General features: G+C 34.6%; 1 long non-coding RNA gene across 1 annotated transcript in view; it reads left to right on the top strand.

Annotated features, from left to right (window-relative positions):
- Nucleotides 1-14,561, top strand: part of LOC116152932 (uncharacterized) — a 34,992-nt gene extending 20,431 nt beyond the window's left edge. The window contains exon 4 of the long non-coding RNA XR_010380785.1: nt 14,051-14,561. This is a non-coding gene — a long non-coding RNA (uncharacterized LOC116152932). The remainder of the gene's footprint in view (nt 1-14,050) is intronic.
- Nucleotides 14,562-21,614: the final 7,053 nt, after the last annotated feature.

The raw sequence follows: 21,614 nt of genomic DNA on the forward strand, positions 1-21,614 counted from the left end.
TTATTTTCTCTGGCTTTGAAATGTTTTTATCATACTATTTTACATAAAGAAGAGAAACTCTGTATTCCAGATTCTTATTGAGCAAATGTTAATAGAAATGCAAGTAAATAATTTTTTTCTTTCTTCTAATTTGTTGATTAAAAGATGTGTATAATGGAAGCACATGCCAAGTAGGTTTGCTACATGAGTTTTGCAGCATATGGTAAACTAAAACCCTGGTGACCTTTTGGTCTTGTTGATCACATGCATGAAGATGATCATCTGTTAATCTCTACTAATCACTGGTACATCCTGGTGCAGGAGAGAGAGCAGTTTTTATTTGTGCTACATTTGCTCTTTTGGAAAATGGTTTAACAAGGAATTTTTAAAAATCATTTTATATCCAAAATTGTAAAATAATGAATATTTGTACCTAAAAAAGCATTTTAAATGAAAGAATTAGAATTTTCAACCTGTGTATGTCCCCGTATTTGGAGTTTTGTGTGTGTGTGTGTGTGTGTGTGTGAGTTTATTTTTGATACCAGTAATAATATTCTGGAAGTTATAGATATGAATAATTCTCTTAAGGCTTGTCAATACATACATGCACAGATTACACATTTTTACATATACAGTATGTGTTGTTTCTTGTTAGAATCGTAAGCAAAGAAAGCACTAACGCTTCTCAAATTTTGACATGCCTATGAATTACCTGGAATCTTGTTAAAATCCAGATTCTGGTTGTGAGGCAGTGTTTAAGATTCTGCATTTCTAGCAAGCTTCCAGCTCAGGGCTGTTCTGTGAGTCTGTCTGGCCTGTCTGAGGTTAGCAAACTTTTTCTTTAAAGGGCTAGTTAGTAAATATTTTAGACTTTGCAGGGCAAGAATCAAAATGAGGATATTTATAGGTATTTACATAACAAGAGAAAAAATGTCCACAAATTTTGATAGATATTTAAAGTGTAATAATAATTGAGTATTTTTGGTGGTATATCTGTATAATAGAACACTATTCAGCAGGAAAAAGGAATGCTCTACTGATACACAACAGGAGTAAGTCTTAAAGACATTATGCTTAGTGAAAGAGGCCCTTCACCGAAGTTATATACTATGCAATTTCATTTATATGAAGTCCTAGAAAATGGAAACTAATCAACAGTAACAGAAGGCCAAGTTTCTCCTTTACAGAAGGAGAAAGAAACTCTGGTTATAACTTATGAGAAGGAAGAAGAGTTCCTCACTAATGAGCTTTCCAAAAAAATCGGATGTATTCACAGCATGAGAAAACCAAACTAGAGCAGCATCTTGAACAAGAGCAGGAATCCCAGGATAAACAAACTGATTAAGATAACTTTAAAAGTGGAGAATGAAACCATTTCTAAGCAGTTTACATTAGAGCATGTTTGTTGGGAGGATTAATCTTCCATCCCACCTCCCCTCTTACTCCATATATATTAAAATTCTTTCATCCCTCTGATGCATAGTTGTTCAAGTATGGACTGCACAGCAAGAAATAAGTTTACATGGTAACCCAGTACACTGATTTTTTTTAATTGTATATATGACTGCAACAGGTTTCATGAAACAATGCTGAAACTCCCCCCCCCCCCCCGCCCCAACACACACACTCTGGGGCCAGAAGTGAGAAGTACCTGAGGAAACTTTGGATGGTAGGGATGCTCTGTATCTTGACTGTGGTCATGGTTATGCAGTTGTGTGTGTTTTTCAAAACCCATCAAACTTGGAGAATCCAGCCTACATTTTTTGCAGATACTCAAACAGTCCAATGGAGAGGTCTATATGGTTGGGAACTAGGGCGTGTTGTCAACTGAGGTCTCTGCCAAGAGCCAAGTGAGTGAGCCATTTTAGAAACAAATCCTCCAGCCCCTCTCAAGCCTTCAGATTACTCTAGACACTGGCTGACAGCTTAATGCAACCTGTAAGATACTTGGAGCCAGAAGACCCAACTAAGCCACTCCCAAATTTCTATTCACAGACATTGATAATAAATCTTTGTTCTCTTAAGCCAAAAAAAAAAAATTCAAACCTTATACTTTAAATGAGTATGCCTTATTTTATTGTATTTGTTATACCTCAATAAAGTAAATCTAAAAAAGAAAAACTTGTTTGAGAGTTTTCAGCTAAAATGTGAAATGACATTGTAAATTATAAATCAGTCTCCAGACATGTTATTGTCCCTGTTTTAAGAACTTTCCTAGAATCCTTTGCATAGTAGGTAGGGCCACCGGTAATCTGCACCCCTTTCATCAGGAGACTGTTTATTCTGAAGTTATACCTGACCAGTTTACATTTAGGGTAAATATTAAGTAGGCATCCACTCTAAGAATATGGCTAATAACTAACTTGCTGAGTAGAAGAATGGGAACTTCTGAACCCTTTACTTGGGGTCCAGGATTTAAATATGCTCTAGTTACTATTTGACACCTTCCAAAATAGAAATTAAGGCAGTATGGTGGTACAATGTAATACATTTTGGACTCAGTATCAGGAAAACTAAGTTCAATCTCCACTCAGGCACTAATTCACAAAATGATCATGGAGAAATTAAATCAAACTTCTCTGGATCCCAATTCCCTTCCTTATAAAAAAATAAAGTCATTGGACTAGGTGGTCTTTTTTTAAAATATTTTGTGGAGGGATGGAGGTAATTAGGTTTGTTTATTTATGTTTAGAGGTGGTACTGGGGATTGAACCCAGGACCTCATGCATGCTAAACACACACTCTACCACTTGAGCTATACCCATCCCACTCCCTGCTCTGGACTGCACAGCAAGAAATAAGTTTACATGGTAACCCAGTACACTGATTTTTTTTTAACTGTATATATGACTGCAACAGGTTTCATGAAACAATGCTGAAACCTCCCCCGCAACACACACACTCTGGGCCCTGCTCTGGACTAGGTGGTCTTAAAATCTTTAAAATCTGATTTTATGAACTAGGATAAAGGATAATGAGAATATAATATATAGCATTAAAAAGATGCTTCTACTTCTGATTTATTATGATTTTAGGTGCCGTAAACCTTCAAAGATAGTTGAAGATGATGCTTTTCTAAATTCCTGGTTTTTAAAAAGTATTCAAAGGAGAAGATTTTTCTGTATTTGTTTTAAATTGGAATATAGTTGACTTAAAATGTGTTAGTTTCTGGTGTATAGCATAGTAATTCAGTTATACATATATACATTCTTTTTCATATTCTTTGTCATTATAGGTTATTACAAGCTATTGAATATAGTTCCCTGTGCTATACAGGAGGACCTTGTGTTTACATCTATTTTATATATAGTTTGTATATGTTAATCCCAAGCTCCTAATTTATCTCTCCTTGTCCCCATTTTCCCCTTTGATAACTGTAAGTTTGTTTTCTATGTTGAGTCTGTCTCTGTTTTGAAAGTAAGTTTATTTTTGTCTTTTTTTCAATTCCACATAAAAGTAATATATGATATTTGTCTTTCTCTGTCTGATTACTTCACCTAACATGATCTTCTCTAGGCCCAGCCATGTTGATGCAAGTGGCATTATTTCATTCTATTTATGACTGAGTAGTATATCTACTGTATATATGTATACCATGACTTCTTTCTAGTCATCTGTCAGTGGACATTTAGGTTGCTTCCATGTCTTGGCTATTATAAATAGTGCTGGTATGAACATTGGGGTGCATGTGTCTTTTTGAATTATAGTTTTCTCTGGATGTATGCCCAGGAATGGGATTGCTGGATCATATGGTAACTCTATTTTTAGTTTTTTAAGGAATCTCCATACAGGCTTTCCATATGGTTTTCCATAATGGCTGCATCAAATTACATTCCCATCCGCAGTGTAGGAGGATTCTCTTTTCTTTACACCTTCAGCATTTATTTTTTGTGGACTTTTGAATGATGGCCATTCTGACTGGTGCGAGGTGATATCTCATTGTGGTTTTGTCTTGCAGTTCTCTGATAATTCGCGGTATTGAGCAGATTATTGGTTTATGTCTTCATTGGAGAAATGTCTGTTTAAATCTGCCCGTTTTTAGATTGGGTTGTTTGTTTTTTTGTTATTGAGTTGTATGAGCTGTTTGTATGGTCTGGAAGTTGAGTGATTGTCAGTTGCATCATTTGCAAATATTTTCTCCCAGTACATACGTTGTCTTTTCGTTTTGTTTATGGTTCCCTTTGCTGTGCAAAAGCTGACACATTGATTTAACAACCTGAAATTGTAGACTTTGTTGGAGCATTGGAGCATTGTGGTACAAAAAAGTAAAAAGTAAAATGTGTATTTTTAGACATTTGTCTTAAACATCCTGTTTCTCTTTTTAGCCATTAAAATCTTTTCAGTTCCAAATTTTGAAATAATCTGAATTTTATCTCTTTTATTGCTAGATTTTTAGTCATGAAAAATGGGTGCATACACCATGGTCAAGGAATTCTTTCTTTCTCATGTCTTCAAATAGAGAATTTAAAACAAATGTTTTTAAACTTTTTCAGATGTGTTCATTCCTAGGTCTTGCATTTCATACCAGAAAGCTAGCTTGCTCTGTATATTAGTTATATAAGTGTAGTAATCAATGATCAATACACATAAACATTATTTCAAAGTTACAGCTTATCAAGTTGTGCTTTCCTATATTAACGTTAGTCATTCCTAGTGCAGATTTGGTGTCATTTAGACCTAAAATCAAATCTCAACTTTGTCCCTGCTGTGTACAAGTTATTCAAACTCTCTGAATATGGTTTATTTTCTTTCTTTCTTTTTTTAGTGTAATAATACTACCTATCTCGTGAAATTGCTGTTTAGTTAAGGAGTAAGTTAGCAAGTATAACAAAAGTACCTAGGAGTGAGAAATTATTTTACTTCCCAAAGTGAACAGATTTAACAGTGCATCAACTATTAGACCTAATAGTTGAATTTTTGTTTTGCCACCTATGATGAACTAGTAACAGAAGAAAAGATTAATTTTATCCCTTAAATCCTATCCATCTGCATATGCTTTGGCCTGATACATGACTATTTTTGTATTTTTTTTTGTGCTTTATTGGCTCGGAAGTTTTAAAATGTGGATTGTTAAGTATTCAAATATTTTTATAAGTGGACAATTTTAAACTATTTTACTAGTACTTAAATCATTTCCATTTACTTTAACATTACTTAGTAGCTAAATATATGATATACTTAATGAAGGTGCAGTGTGGTGCTTTGTAGTAGGCAGTAGTAGGTTTGAATCCTTATAATAGATACGTGAACTTGGGCCACTTGTGTAACCTCTGAGCCTAAATTTCCCAAGAAATTAAATGGTGATAATGATTACGTGCTTAGCTTGGTACCTGGAACATCTTAAGCACTCAAAAAATGTTAATTATGGACCATCATCATCATAATTAAATGCCAGTTACAGATGTAGCCCTATATGGGTTAAGTTAGCTAACTATTGGTGATTGCTGATTCTAAGTAGAGTTTCAAATTTGTGTGAATAATGAATCTATTACCATTATTCAAAGGTGCATACTTTGTTGATGGTGGACCAATGGTATTATCTTTATTGAAGATGGCATGTACATAGAAATATGAAACAATGTTTATTTTGCTGAAGTTCTTGCTAGGAAGTTTACCAAATCATTATTGTTGGGCCATGACAGACTGACTTGGTGGAAAGTTTGAATTATGAAATATTGAACATATTATAAGTACATTAATTTACCTCCTATGGGACTTATCACAGCAGTAAGTAAATTATAGGCAGTATGAAAATATTAATTTGTTAATATTAACTTAATTGCTGTAAAACAGGAAAATTAAAAATATATAAAATTCTTAACTTTATATACTAGCAAATTAAACACTAAAAGTTAACAGAGAAAGAAATTAATTCACCATTATTAAAAATCATTTTTACTATGTCTCAATTATCTGACAACACATTCTGAAAATGGTATTCATATCAGAAGAAGAATTATTACTTTGTGTCTACCTCAGCTCAAAGGACATAGGGCTTTCTTTACATTTCTGTTTTCTTTTTCAGTTTCATTTTTTACATTTAACTCCTTAAAATGAGTTGTTCCTTATTGCTGCAGTAACGTATACACCCCCCCCCCAAAAAAAGAAACTTTAGGTAATACAGAGAAAAAATAAGAAGTCCACATAGTTTTATTCCCCAGCAATACTCAGTGTAAATATTTGTCTATGCTCTTTTGGGCTCCATGTATTTTTTTTAAGGTATTGACATACATACTTATATATGTATATACAAACACATATATACCCACCCCAATAAACATGCTAGGAACATATCTTTCCATGTTAATATATTAAACTTTAATTATCAATTACCTTATATTGCCCTTTGACTTGTTCTATTAGGTTTTCTATTTTTTAGTTTATTTTTAAGTGCTCTTCTATATAAAAGATCATGTTAATATGTATATAGCATATGCATAACAAAATATGGCAACAACCATAATTTATGGTATTTTTTCATGTCATATGAATTTTAAATTTTTGTTCAGTGAAATGTATTATTGTTTTTCTTTTTAGTATACTTTCAATGTTAGGCTTAGAAAGATTTTTTTCACCCCAAGATTATGTAAGTATTTGTTTATATTTTTGCTAGTTCTTTATGGTTTTATTTTTACACTTAACTCTTTGATCCTTTAGTAAATGTTTTAGGTATTTTGAAAGCCAAATCTGCAGAATAGGGAAGTATATCAGTAGATAAACCACATGGCTGTTACCTACATTTCACTGTCCTGAAACATTTCCATACATGCCCTTCCAAGTCCTGAAAGACTAAGGTTAGAGATTCATCTTATCTTGGTCTTTAGTATAGCATTTGCTGAAAGTAAGAAACAGGTTTAGGGTAGAAAGCCTCAGAACATGAAAGAGATTAAGGAACACAACCAAGGAGAGACAACTTACTTTCCAGTATTGCTTTTGAAAGCCAACATGACAGCCCTTGCTTATATGTTTTCTAGAGACATCACATTACATAAATAAATATTCAAAGACATGAGACACAAATGTATCATGTATGTATATAAGCATGCAAGGTTCTCCCCCTCCTTTTTGCCCTACCTTTCTCCCCACTAATGATCTAAGTTCCCCAAAGAGTTTACATATTGTCCTGGCATTGGGGAAGGGGTATCTGATCCTTAGTGCCTCTGGTTGAGGTATCTTATCCCACTTGATCTCTGGGCATAAGCCTCTTCTGTCTATATTAGCCTACTATAAAACATTGATGGCCAGTGTAATTAGTATGTTCTCTTAGTCAGAGTTCAAGTCTGCCACTTACTGGCTATAAGAAAGTTACTTAACTTCTCTATGTGTCAGTTTCCTCATCTTTAAAATAGAAGACAATACTATGTATCTTACAGGATTGTGAGGATTAAATGAGTTGATCTATTACTTAAACAACATTTAGCAAATAATAAATGTCTGCTTTATTATAGTCATCATCATCATCATCTTATCAAGGGCACAATATATTGATTGTTTGAAGAGCTCAGCTATTCCCTGCTGATTAGGCCCCCTTTTCTCAGTTTGAAACTGCCCACTCTCACCCGGTGCCATTTGGTTCTCTACTCCTGTACTATTACTCCTGTAATAACCTGTAACAAGTATACTGACTTTCATGCCCCAGGGAGGGGAGAGGCAGAATACTGAGGAACTTTTCTAGATCATTTCTGCTCTTTCCTGGAGATAAGAGGAAGCTGGAGTGAGTTTGGGGGTGTTATTTCAGACCACTTCTGTCATTCTGTTGTGACTGTTTCATCAAGCTTCCTCAGTATTAGGTTTTTTCCCCTTCTGCTTCATTAGAGGACACTTTAATTCTCTGAATCTTCCTCTTTCAGTATCCTCAATGCACCTATTTCTCCTCTTTAATCCTTTGGTAAGTGCTTTAAGGACTTTAAAAGCCAAATCTAAGGAGTAGGGAAATAGATGTGTAGGTAAACCAGATAGCTGTTACCTACATTTCGTAGTCTGAAATATTTCTCCAAACATCCTTCTAAGGCCTTAAAGTCTAAGGTTAAAGAGTCATCTTATCTTGGTCTTTAGTATATAACATTTGCACGAAGCAAGAAAGAGCTTAGGTTAGCCCCCTAGTCTTCCTCTGCTCTAAAATGGTCAGTGATAGATACATCCTTAGAGCTTGAGCTTCTGATCTTCCAAATCAGGTCCTTTGGGAACTGAAACAAAACCAGTTTTCTCCTTGAATGTGTACCTAGATCTTAGAAATAAAAGCCATACTGTGAAGATGCTATCTTGAAATTCTAAGTCAAGAATTTAGCTCTTTTATTTTAGGTTTTATCTGCTCTCTTCCCTGAGGGTGACATTTATAAATCAAGAAAAATGGGTGAAAAACAATAACTAGGGGAGTGGAAAGAGCAACCTTTCGGTATCTAAAGAAGTCTCATTGCAGTTGTGTTTATGGTCGTTTTAAATAGGATACTTCTACTTAGGATGTACAACTTAGGATGTAGAACTGTAGGATAATTACAGGCTTTTTAAGAACTTTTGTCTTCCCCCACATTTTTCGGTCACATCTTCTATAATTTATTGAATATATAGTTAGAGGGTGTTTGCCTTTTATTTTTGATTATTTAACTGATTCTTATGTAACTGTAATAATCATTAGTCTTCATTATAAATAAGTTACTTTTAGTTACACCAATTTAGGGCTTGAAAACTGTAGGCTGTAATTGTAGGAAAGGGGGGAATATGAGCTAGAATTAATGTCAAAACACAGGACAAGAGTGTGGTAATAGCAACAGAAATAAGAAATATGTGGTCAGCTGACTTTATTCTCTGTACCAGTTCAGGGGATTGCATCTTTTCTTCTTGACAGTTTAACATTTTTGGTGCTTGTTGTTAAGTGTGATAGCATCCCTAGCCAAAGACTTTTTGTCCAGGGTCCACTTAAGAGTCTGAGATAGGGAAATTTGGGAAAGTTTGCATCTAGAAGGATTTTCCCAAAGACCTTGTCCATCTAGTTCACCAGTATAATCCAAATATGTAGTAGAATGCTTAGCACGTAGGTGCTCAGATAGCAGCGACATTTTTTAAATTGGGGTATAGTTGGTTTATAATGTTATATGAGTCTCAGATATACAACAGAGTTATTCAAAATTTGTACAGATTATACTCCATTTATATTGACTATATTCTCTTGGCTGTTCAATATATCCTTGTGGCTTATTTCTTTTATACATAGTAGTTTGTGCCTCTTAATCCTCTACCCCTACCTTGTCCCTCTCCTCTGCCCTTTCCCCACTGGAAACCACTAGTTTGTTATCCATATCTGTGAGTCAGTTTCTTTTTTGTTATATTCTGTAGTTTGTTTTATTTTTTAGATTCCATATATAAGTGATAGCATACAGTATTTTTCTTTCTCTGACTTATTTCACTAAGCATAATACCCTCCAGTTCCATCTATGTTATTGCAAATGGCAAAATTTCTTTTTATGGCTGAGTAATATTCCACTGTGTTTGTATGTGTATGTAACATCTTCTTTATCCATTCTGTTGATGAACACTTACATTGCTTCCATATCTTGTGAATAATGCTGCTATGAACGTTGGGGTGCATGTATCTGTTTGAATTAATGTTTCCATTTTCTTTGGATATATATCCAGGAGTGGAATTACTGGATCATATGATAATTCTATTTTTAGTGTTTTGAGGAATCTCCATACTGTTTTTCACAGTGGCTGCACCAATTTACATTCCCACCAACAATGTACAGGGGTTCCCTTTTCTCCATGCTTTCACCAATATTTTTTGTGTGTGGTCTTTTTGATGATAGCCATTTTGACAGGTGTGAAGTGATACCTGATTGGCAATAACAATAATGTTACTAATAAAAGCAACTGACTTTTATGATTCTCATACATTTTAGGCACTTTATAAGGTTTTTTAATATATTGATTCATTCATTCTTCACAACTTACGACATAGGTATTGTTAATTCCCTCATTTTTACAGATGAGGAAATTAATGCCCCGAAGCTAAGTGACTTTCCCAAGGCCTAATAATCAATAACTAATCAATAACTGGCAGAACCAAGAGATATAAAAGGCATCTGGATTCAGAGCCTAGCTCTTAACGACTAAGCCACACCTTTTGTTTGTGTGTTGTTTGTGATGCTGAAAGGATGCATGAAGCCCACACGTGCATTGCCAAAATGAAAATATTGTCAGAGGGTTGATTAATTTTTGAAATAAATTCTGTAAAACAATTTAAATTAATATAGACATTTGGCTTTTTTTTTTATATTATCTAAAAACCTGAAAAAAACTCTTTTATAAAAGTATTATCTTTTTCCCTCCCCTGGAACACTAGCTGCATTTCATCTAGAAATAATGCTGTAAGAGAATGAGTTATATAGGTAACCTTCATTATACTATAAGGATGTGGCTATTTCCATTATAAGAAATAGTCTAAGTAATTAGATGTTATTTAACAGGTCAACTTTTTCTTTGACAGAGTTCTTATATGTTCTCTTATTTACTAAAATTTTTTGAAATTAGAGGTACATTTATAAATTTTTCATTAGCAGAGCCAAGCATGCTTCAACTAATTTAAAGAAAATAGCAGTTGCCCTTCTTAAATACTGATAGTTTCAAAAGTAAATACTATTATTGATACATTATTAGATTTTGCTGAGTAAAGCTGTTCCTACACAAACATCTTGGCCACCTGCAACTGTTTGTCAGTGGACTTTGAGAACACTAGTAGTAATTGTAAACTTAGGAATGTGTGACAAGCTCACAGCCAGCTGTGCATATCCTGACTTTTTCCAGGTGTTAAAATAAATATGACCATTTGGTTCACTTGTAACTCAACAAAAATATTTCATGATTCATTAGCTTAAAAATCCATTTAAAATTTTTATTGGAGAGAGTAGATAATGTTATATTCACTTGAAATGAAAAAATACGTACTCAGAAATATTTGTGGTATCATTACTTATTATAGTCAATGGTCTCTTCATAAAAGGAAAAGAATTTTAATGTAACATTTATGATTTTTTTTCACATTCTTTTCAGAGGAAAACATTACTGAGCCACTTCTGCATATAGGCATCATAAAGAATGAAAAAAAAGAATGAAAATATGTTTTTTATTCAAAGTTCAGCTTGCCTTGGCAGAATGCAGTTCAAATTGATTTTATATTAATCTCTATCTTTGGTACATATCATATTTTTTATCATTATCTGATAATAATTACTGTTTATTGAATACCCGCTGTTAGGTGTTAGTTCAAGAGATCCAGATGCCTAAATCTTGCCTTGACTAAACAACCTACCCATCCTCATAAGATTCCTGAGGGAGAATATACATATAGGAGTCAACTGTAAGCAGAATAATCCAAATCCATTTTATTATTAGATTATCTTGTATCTGAAACACCAAATATGAAGCTAGGGTGCTCAGATAAACTGGAGTGGAATATATGGCTTAGGCAGGCCCCTCCACCCCGAAATAAATAAGCTCAGGAAGAGCAAAGAGGGGAAGGGAGCTCTACTACTCTACTACACTACTCTTTCAGCTCCCTTCCCCACCTCCCTGCCATCACACACACTTTTTTTTCTCTACTGTGTTAACCTAGTCATTACTAGTATCCAGTCTCAAGGTAAAGCAAAAGGAGGGCTGTACCCCTTGGAAGAGAATTCTCCTGTGCTTTTTTCTGGAGAAGACGATAAATTAGCATAATTTTTCAGTTTCCTGGACACACTAATTGAGTCTTGTTAACTTCTGGCAGACTCTCACTACTTTTTTAAAAGAAATATGCTGACATAGTCAGCTTTCAAATTTTCTTGAGACCTCTCCTGTGGCTAGCCAGAGGGTGTTAAGGTCAGGACAGTAAGGTCCCTGAATCCAGCTCTGTGTGGTTGCTGATGTTTATTACTACTTTTTATAAAAGTATACTAGGCCTACAGAGATGCCTTTTTTGAAATGTCATAAGAAGTTATTAACTACAACACCAGACTACATCAAAAATGTATGCCTGTTCTATTTTCTATTCCAAACAATGCCCAGCTTTGTACTCCAGCCTACATTAGATTTAAAAGTTTGACACTGGGATTTTCCCCAGTCTTTGACTATTATTGTCTTTGGCCAATACTTAGAAGTGCCCAGATTCTGCTTCATGGGTTTCAGAGGCAGTTTAACACATAAGGCAAGTGAGAGAATAAAAGTGGATTCATTCTACTCCTAATCAGGCCCTTATACCAATTCCAGTTTTATAGAAGAGAAGGGAGGGAGGGACCCATACCCGTGACCTTTACACATATACATAGCCCAGTATTTGTTTTGGAATATGGCTAATCAGATTAACAATTATTCCTGGCAAGAGGTATGGCGGGCCAGAAGGAGGAGAGGGAGCTGGAGTGTGTGTTCTACCCATAGGACTAAGTCTGCTGTACAGACATTCATATGCATTCTGGCTTCACAGCTTAGGTGTGCACTTAGACTGGTTTGTTGATTGTGTCAAAATTTACTTCAAGTAGGATTGCATAACAAATCAGAGAATAGTTTGTTTTTTAAATGCTAGAAGATATGTCATTCCTTTTCCAGAAAAAAATCATATTTACTTTCATATAAAGGTCTGTAAAACTCATATATTCAATAGGTCAAAATCCTGATTTCATCTACCTGCTAGTAGATGAAATCATTACATCTCGTTTAGGGTTCTTGACATTTTAAGGTGCTTTGTAACCTTAAAGTATCATACTCAGCTCGGACATATTTAAAACTTCTGATATACAATGAATTATCATATAAATGGATGAACATTAATCTTTTCATAGAGAATTTTATTGATCTAATGTAAACAATGGAATCTGCTGAAAATGATATTAAAATATGTGAATGTGTTAAAGTTAGAAACACGAAAGATGCTACCTATTTTTTTCACTTTCAACATTGTTATAAAGGAAGAAATGTAAGCAGGATTAATATTGGGAAAGTAAAAACTACTACCAGCAGATAAATAATAAATGGAAAAACTTTTAGATCTGACCAGATCCAAGATAAATACACACCTTAAACTATTAATCGTATTAATTCTGGGAAGAGAGAAGAGGTATTAGCATTGAGGGATAAAGGTAGACATTTACTTTTTAATTAATATACTATACTTTGTTATGTACTTTGATACTATTTGAATTTTTACAATGGGCATGTATTTGTAATTTTAAAAATTAAACTATTAACTTTTCACATAAAAATCTATTTTAAAAATTCCAATACAACATCATGTATACTGGATATTTTTATATAGGTTGAATCATTATAGTACAGTGTAGAAACCACATTTTACATTGTTTTGGAAACAGCTCAGATGTCCTTCAGTGGGTGAATGGTTCAACAAACTTGGTAGATCCATACTGTGGAATACTACTCAGCAATATAAAGGAGCTACTGATACATGCAATGACTTGGATAAATCTACAGGGAATTACGCTCAGTGGAAAAAAAAAAGTTCCAAAAGGTTATCTACTATATGATTCTTTTGGTTTAACACTTAAAGTGACAATATTTTAGAAATGGAGAACAAATTAGTGATTGCCAGGAGTGAGGTATGGGGATAGGAAGTAAGAGGGAGGTAGAAGTGTTTATAAAAGGAGAGCACAAAGGACCCTTGTGGCAAAGGAACTGTTCTGTATCTTAGCTGTGGTGCTGGATACATAAATCTGCACATGTGATAAATTTGTTTAGGAATAAATGCACAGATAAGTGTGTAAGTCCAAATAAGACTGGGAAAATCTGAATAAGAATGATGATTGTATCAATGTCTGGTTTTGATATTGAACTGTGGTTTTGCAAGATGTTACCATTAGTGGAAACTAGGTAAAGATACATGCGATCTGGCTGTGTTATTTCTTACAATTTCATGTGAATCTACAATTATCTCAAAAATTTCAAATAAAATGAAGGACAGATAAGAATTTCCCAGAAATTATGAAAAATACCACAATTCAAGTAGCTCAGATAATCCCAAGCAAAATAAGTAAAGCAAATCTGCAAATAGAGCAGTAAGGACAGCTTTTATCAATTTTCAAATTCACAGGTTTGCAGTTTCCCTTTCTCGCTTAGCAGTAAAGTACCAAAGACATGACTTTTCAACTACTCTACATTTTCCAACCTTCTGTATAGGTAAGTGTGACTTACTGCCTAATTTCTTGCCTGTATAATGTTTTTAGCTGGGGACCTTAAGAAATAAACAGGCTACCTCCATTCTCTTTCTCCTTCCTGTAAACCAAAACAAGAATGTGCCTGTGACCTGGTTTTGTGGGGGTGACACTGAAACAAGATGGAAGGAACCTGGGTTCCTGAGTAACAATGTGAATGAGAGTCCACATATCCACCTGGAATAGGCAGCCTATTACCTGTCATTTTGAACTACTGTATTTTTAGTTTTCATTGTTGCACATCTAATGCTTCCCTAAACTGGTAATACAGCTAAGCTTATTTGAGTGTAAATGGCAGAAAACGAAAAAGAAAAGACAAATTACTTTTAAAGGAGCTGCAGTTATTAACAGAAGCAAACTTTCCTCCAAAAGTTACCACTATATTGAATTTGATATTTATCATCCCCATATTTCTCTGAATTCTTTTATTAAATATGTATCCTTAGCAATATGGTATTGTTTTAATGTTTTTAACTAAGTGTAAATAATATCACTATGTATTTTTCTGCAACTTCTTTTTTGCTCAGTATTGTTTGTAAGATATTTATTTTGAAACAAATAAAGATTTCATTCATTTTCATTGCTAAGTAATATTCCATTGCATTAATACACTACTTCAATTTATTAATCTGTTCTTTTGTTGATGTTCATTTAGGCTATCCAAATGTTGCTCTTTTAAACAATAGTGCTATGAGTATTTTTCCACATGTACCCTAATGCAATAGTTATGCCCTTAGGCTAGAGTTTCTTTGAGTTATGTGCTTATGAGTAGAAATACTGGTCATAGGATATACATATTTTCATAGGATATTGCCAATTGCCCTCCAAAGTATTTGTACCAATTTATACTCTTTAGCATATAAAAGCTTATTTCTGCATATCCTCGGTGTTGTCAGACATTTAAAAAATTGTAATTATAGCAAATATGTAATTATATTTCTATGGCTCTAACTTGCATTTTCTTGATTACTCATGAGGTTGATCATCCTTTCATATATTTATTGGCCATTTGGTTTTCTTCCTTCATGAATTACCTCTTGTTCTACTTTAATACTTAGTTCTCAAAAATAGACTGAGAGGCTAGTACAAGTTTATTTATTAAATATTTGTTAAGTTACTTTTATAAGTTAATCATTATGGTAGTTGCTGAATATACAGTATCTGAGGATTGACTTCTTTGGGTTTATTTGGGGGCACTAAATTTCCTGAACTTGTAGGTTTAGGTCTTTCATTAAATTTAAGAAGTCTTCAATCATTACTTCTTCATATATTTTCCCCCCAGCATTCTTTTTCTTCTCCTTTTGGAATTGCAATGACATGGATGTTAGATCTTTTGTTATTTTCTCAACATGTCGCTGAGGTGCAATTCCTTTTTTAAAAAAAAAAAAACTATTTTCTCACTTGTTTATATTTGATAGTTCCTATTGATTTATCTTCAAATTCACTGATTCTTTCTTCTGTCATCATCATTCTTCTACTGAGCCTATCTAGTGAATTATTTTATTTTGGTTTTAATATTTTTTCAGTTCTAAAGTTTTCATTTGGTTCTTTTTTATATACTCCATTTCTTTTCTGAGATTTTCAGTTTTCCCATTTTCTCAAGAGTGTTTGTAATTGCTTCTTGGAGCATTTATATGATGGTTCTTTAAAGTCAGTGTTTGATAATTCCAATAGCTGTATGATCTTAGTCATCTTTTCTCATTCAAGTTTAGATTTTCCTGGTTCTTGATATGGTGTGTAATTTGGATTGTAACCTGAATATTTTGAGTATTATGTTATGAGAATATAATTTCTAATTAAGTCTTCTCTACTAGCAGGCAGTCATTCTTTTTAGGTTCAGAACACATATCTTGACCCATTTGTGTTGGGCATGGTTTGAATGTCAATTAAATTTCTAAAGCAATTGCAGTACAAATCTGGCCTGCCTCACTGCTACCCAAAGGTCAGTTTGAAACCTGGTAATATTCCATACCATAATTCAGTTCTCACAACTTTTACTGTGTTGATTCTTGTCAGTTTTATGCCAGGACCATTTGGGGGTGTGCTCAGGACTTCATAGACAGATTTAAGAATCCTTTTCTATAGCTCTCTCCTCTCTCTAATCCTCTTCCTCCTCTCTAGTTTGGAGAGGTTGAGAGGCTACTTTTTGCTCTTTTGCTTAGTAGAGGGTAGGAATGGTCAACAGAGCTTCATCCCCACAGTGCCTGGTATGGAGGGAGAGAACACGGCTTTCATGATGTTTGTTTGGAGGTAGGAGGGTATAGTTAAACAAGTTATATTCTTAGTCCTTTGGCTATCAAGAATGGGTTTTCCTCACTGCTGTTTTTTGGTTTTTGGTTTTTTGGTCTGTGACCATTGCATGTATAGGAGACAAGCAACAAGGAAACAAAAAAACCCAAAACAAAACCAAACCATAATACTCACACAGGTCATTATTTCTCAAGTTCTATGGTCCCTAGTCAGCCTACCTTCTTTTCTCTATTTTTCAGAGTTTTCTTCTAATTGCCTTGTGTGTTTTGCCATGGCTTTTTCATTGCAGTCAGTCAGCCAGAGGAATATGGTTGAAAATACTTACTTCATCTGGTAGAGAACTGTAAGTTTCTCTTGAGAATTTAAGTATTAATTCTTTGAAGTTTTCTTCTGGTCCTAACATTCTCTTAGTTTCCTCTTGATTTGATTTCTTCTTTTTGTTACATTTTCAAATTGTAGGCTAAATGTAAATTCATTTTTCATATTCAATAGTGAGACACCAAAAAGCGATTACAGGCTCTTATTTATTATGGGACTTAATGACTAGCAGTTTTACCCTAGGTCAGTCTGTAGCAAGTTGCTTTTTTATTGGATGCAAGTATTAAAGTATAAGTTTCAAAAAAGTTAAAAAACACAATTCATGTGAATAAAGAAGAACAAGTACCAAAGAATTTATTTGACTCAGTCAGATGTGATGACTGATTCAAAGAACAGTTGAGAAGCTAGCACATTTATATTCTAATGTACACACACACACACACACATCTTTAGCTTGTTACAAAAGACAAAGTCAGAGTGACACTCTCTGGGTGGAAAAACATACATCCATTCTGTGAACTGCCTATGGGGGCCATGTAGAAAGGAGCTGAGACTGGCCTATGGATGATAGCCAGCAAGAAAAGGGGAACCTCAGTTGTACAACCCCAAGGAACTTAATTCTGCCAACAAAAAGAATGAGATTGGAAGTCTCAAGCTCCAGTAATGAGCCCCAGAGTCTCCTAATGAGAACTCAGTCTAGCTGACAACCTGGTATCAGCCTTGTGATACTCATAGCAGAAAACCCCTCCTTGCCTTGTCAGACTTATGATCTCCAGAACTGTGAGCTAACGAGTGGATATTGTTTTAAGCTGCTAAGCTTCTGGTGATTTGTTATGCAACAATAGGAAACTAATTCAATACCAAAAAAAAAAAAAAGTGCATATAAATTGGTAAGCATATAAGTAAGTCTACAAAAACATCTGTATAAAAATAACAATATTATCTATTTTGGGGGGGGGGGTCTTCAAAAATGACAAAAGTAAAACTCTGAGCAAAACATAAAAACTGAAAGGGGGCTGACCATAGCTGAAGTACTCTAAGATCTATATACTTGAGGGGGAGAAATTTGTAGGTTTGATGTCCCTCCTAAAAGGAAATAGGATGCTAAATCTGATCTCCCCTCCTTCTTGAGCAAATGGCTATTCAATCGGAGACCACCATTCCCTGCTTCCCATACGAGGTGGCCATATGTTGAGTTCTCAGTTCTCACCAGTGTAATGTGAGTTGGAGTCATGTGTGCACCTTTCATCTTATTTTCTTAAAAGGAAATTGCTTGCTCTAGACTTCTTTTCCTCCCTTCTGATGTTTGGAATATGGACAATATAGAGACCCAGCTTTGAACATGCAAATACAGACTGTAGGGGATGGTGGAGCAACAAAATGTAATTATCTGGGTCCCTGAATGACTAAGTAGAGCAGAGCCATACAGCTAACTTGACTGTAATTTGGGACCATTACATGAGCTGGAATTTACGTTACTTAACTCTTCGTATTTTTAGATTTATTTCTTAGAGCAGCTTAACCTTAATGTTAATTAAATCAGTCCTTGTAGCTGAAGTGCAACAATCACAGAAACTTAAAATGTAGGGCATTTGGCTTAGCAAAATCTAGGGCTTAGCAGTAAGGCAGTAGATCTTATGTTGTTTGGGGTACCAAAGCAGTTGGCTTTTCCAGCTTGTGAGGCTCAAATTTCTGGATTCTCTATCCCCTTCCTTCTCTGCTTGCAAATTGGCATATTGTTGCCTTAGCTCATCTTTTTCTTATAATACCTTGCTAAAAGCAGCAAGAGTATCAGACACTTAATTGCTTTTAGTAATGCGTTACAGGAAATAGCATGAGATAAAACTGTAACTCAAAACATCCCCCTAAAGTTTCCTCAAAGAAAGAAAGGCAGTCCTTTGACAAAGATCAGATTAAAGATGTTGCCTTCCAAACCTAAACCTATTGTTCAAATAGCTTCAAAGTAGCCATCATTAAAATGTGAAAGAGGGTGAGAGATAAGAGAAGGACTGGCTTTTTTTTTTTTTTTTTTTTTACACAGTATAGAATAGGTATCTGAAAAGATATGGTACACAAGTACAGATTTGAAGTCAGTGAACTGTCCATTATGGGACCATGGCCTCTCACAGTCCTCCTTGCATAACAGAAGGATTCTCGGTTTATTAACATTCACAATAAAGCATGGATTTTAACAGAAGCCTAACTTTATTCTTGGACATCTTAGGTAATGTGGAACTCATGAAAGCCTTTGAAACCAGTCCAGTTGTAGTCACAGTTCAGGACTGCATGCCACAGAAATTGTCCCTAACATAGGCCACAAAAGTAGATTTACAAGTATATTCTTATTTGCTCACAGAATCAAAGAGTTAAGTACCTAAACTTCTAGAAGTACAGGATTCAAGATACCTTTGGAGATACTAGCAATGGGATATCTTGAGCCATCCCTTTTGACATCCTTAGGATATCAGTGGCAATACCATTGGATGACTTAGTTACAATCGCCTGTTATCCTTCTATCTCAGACCTAATGATTACATTTCCCAGAAGAGACTGAATAACTTGTGTAACATGACCAAGTTATGTGGTAAGAATACTGTGATTGGCAGTTCCACTAACTACATGAAGTAAGTAAGTTTCAAAGACAAAAAGTTTGCTGTTATCAAAAGAGGGAGAGAAAGGATACTGGACAGACAACCAAGCCAGCTATCCTTTAAACTTGTAAACTCATCGTGTCGGCTCATCCTCATACCTGTGGTAACAGGTGTGATGAAAAGATTATTATTTTTGCCTGCCCAGAATTCTTTTCCCTTTTAGTAACAGTATCCCATTATTCCTTGATGAACCCTCTCTGTGCCCATTTCTTGTGAGTGGAGGTCCAGGCATGCATGCACATGTGACCCTAGCCAGGCCAGTTCAAACTGAGAAATTTTAATTCAGTGACTTTTCTTGCAACTATTAGAGTAAAGGTGTTCTTTTTCTTCTGGAGAATTACCTTCTTTTATGAAAAATAGTTCTGTTGGATACAGAATTATTGGTTGACTGCTTTTTTTTCAGCACTTTGAGTATGTCATTCCACTGCCTTCTGACCTCCATTGTTTTGATGAGAAGTCAACTATTAATTATATTGATGCTCCTTTGTATATGGTGAGTTGTTTTCTTCTTGTTGATTTCAAGGCTTTTCATTGTCTTTCAGTATTTTAATTATGATATGTCTATTTATGAATCTTTTTGTACTTGTATTACTTGGAGTTGTTGAGCTTCTTGGATTATCAATTTATGTTTTTCTTCAAATTCAGGAAGTAGTCAGTAGAAACTGTGTCTAAGTGTCCTGAGACACTCCAGATGTTATATTTGCAAATATTTTAAAGCAGCTACTATAAATATGTTCAAAGAAAATGAATTAAAGTATGACAACAAAGAATCAGCAGATATCCTCAATGAGGAAGAAGAATTTTTTTTTTAAAAAAAGGAATAGAAATCTGGAGTTGAAGGTTACAATAAGTAAAATAAAATTCACTGTAGGGGCTCAGCAGCATAGTTGAGATGGCAAAAGAATCTGAGAACTTGGTGATAAGCAATGGAAATTAAACAATCTGAACAACAAAGAATAGGATTGAAGAAAAGTAAATTGAACCTCAGAGACCTGTGGGACAATATCAACAGTACTAACACATGTAATGGAAGTCACCCCAATAAGTAGAAAATAAAAGGGCAGAAAAATATTTGAAGTAATAATGGCTAAAAACTAATCAGAGGCAGGACAAAATCAAATCAAACCAAACCAAATAATTCCAGGATAAACATGTGCTGACAAAATTCATTGCTAGTTTATTTGCTTTACACTCACTTACACTCACTTTTTTTTTTGCATACCTCTGCCCCAAATATCAGCTGATTTTTACTTATAGCATATGTTTATAACGTCATATATGATTACATGGTTATATCATATGATTATAATTATTTTATTATGGGCTTCAGGGCATCTGTGCTCCCCTCCTTTGCAAAGGAATCAGAAGTAACAAAAAAGCAACAGCAGAAGCAGCGGATACAAGAGGAGGAGGAGGAAGAGGGGGACATTTTAGTGCAAAATTTTGCATATGTATCCCTTTCTGGGAGGAGAGACACCAAGATTTTTATTGGCTATTTCAGTGGGCTCAAGTCAAGGGACATTGCTCTAGGTTCAGTTGCTTAAGGTATTAGGTTTACCACTCTGGAGTAATTTCACCACATTCTCCTCAGCCTCCTTCCACTTTCATCTCTGCCACAGTAATGTCCCATTAGGCTGGGACTTCTGCTTACCTGAGATGCTGATGTCTACTAAGTCCTGCCACAATCTTTATATTTTGTCACTGTAGGGCAGACAGAAGGATTCTCAGTTGTGTGTTCCCTGTTGGTCTCATGGTTTTTCCTTTCCTCTATCCCTAAATTAGGAGAGGTGACCATGGAGTTTAGAGTTTGCCTTCCTTTATTCTCAAAAGGCAATGCCGTTTTCTTGCAGAAGTGAATGGCAAGCTTTCTTGAGTGTCCTCCTTTAGTTTAGAACTCTATTTAAATATTTTCAATATTTGTAGTCTGGTATTCTTCCCTTAGCTTTAAACACCAACTCAACTTTTCCTTATTTTTACATTTTTCTTGGTCAATTTAGTTGGGATTGGGAAGAAGGGAGGCAGACACTGTTCCAAATCTGAATTTTTGTCCTTTTAGCTTTCTTTCTTTATAATATCTGATATACTATGGTGGTACTCAATACATATGAGTTTCTATTATCATACAGTGTAGGTGCAGATGAGCACTAAAAATACCTAAAGATAGCCATTTAAACATTCCAGTATGTCTGTTGGCAAGTAAAAAATATAGCACGATGTTCTTATC

The sequence above is a fragment of the Camelus dromedarius genome, chromosome 4 (genome assembly GCF_036321535.1).
Source record: "Camelus dromedarius isolate mCamDro1 chromosome 4, mCamDro1.pat, whole genome shotgun sequence".
NCBI classification, from domain to species: Eukaryota; Metazoa; Chordata; class Mammalia; order Artiodactyla; family Camelidae; genus Camelus; species Camelus dromedarius.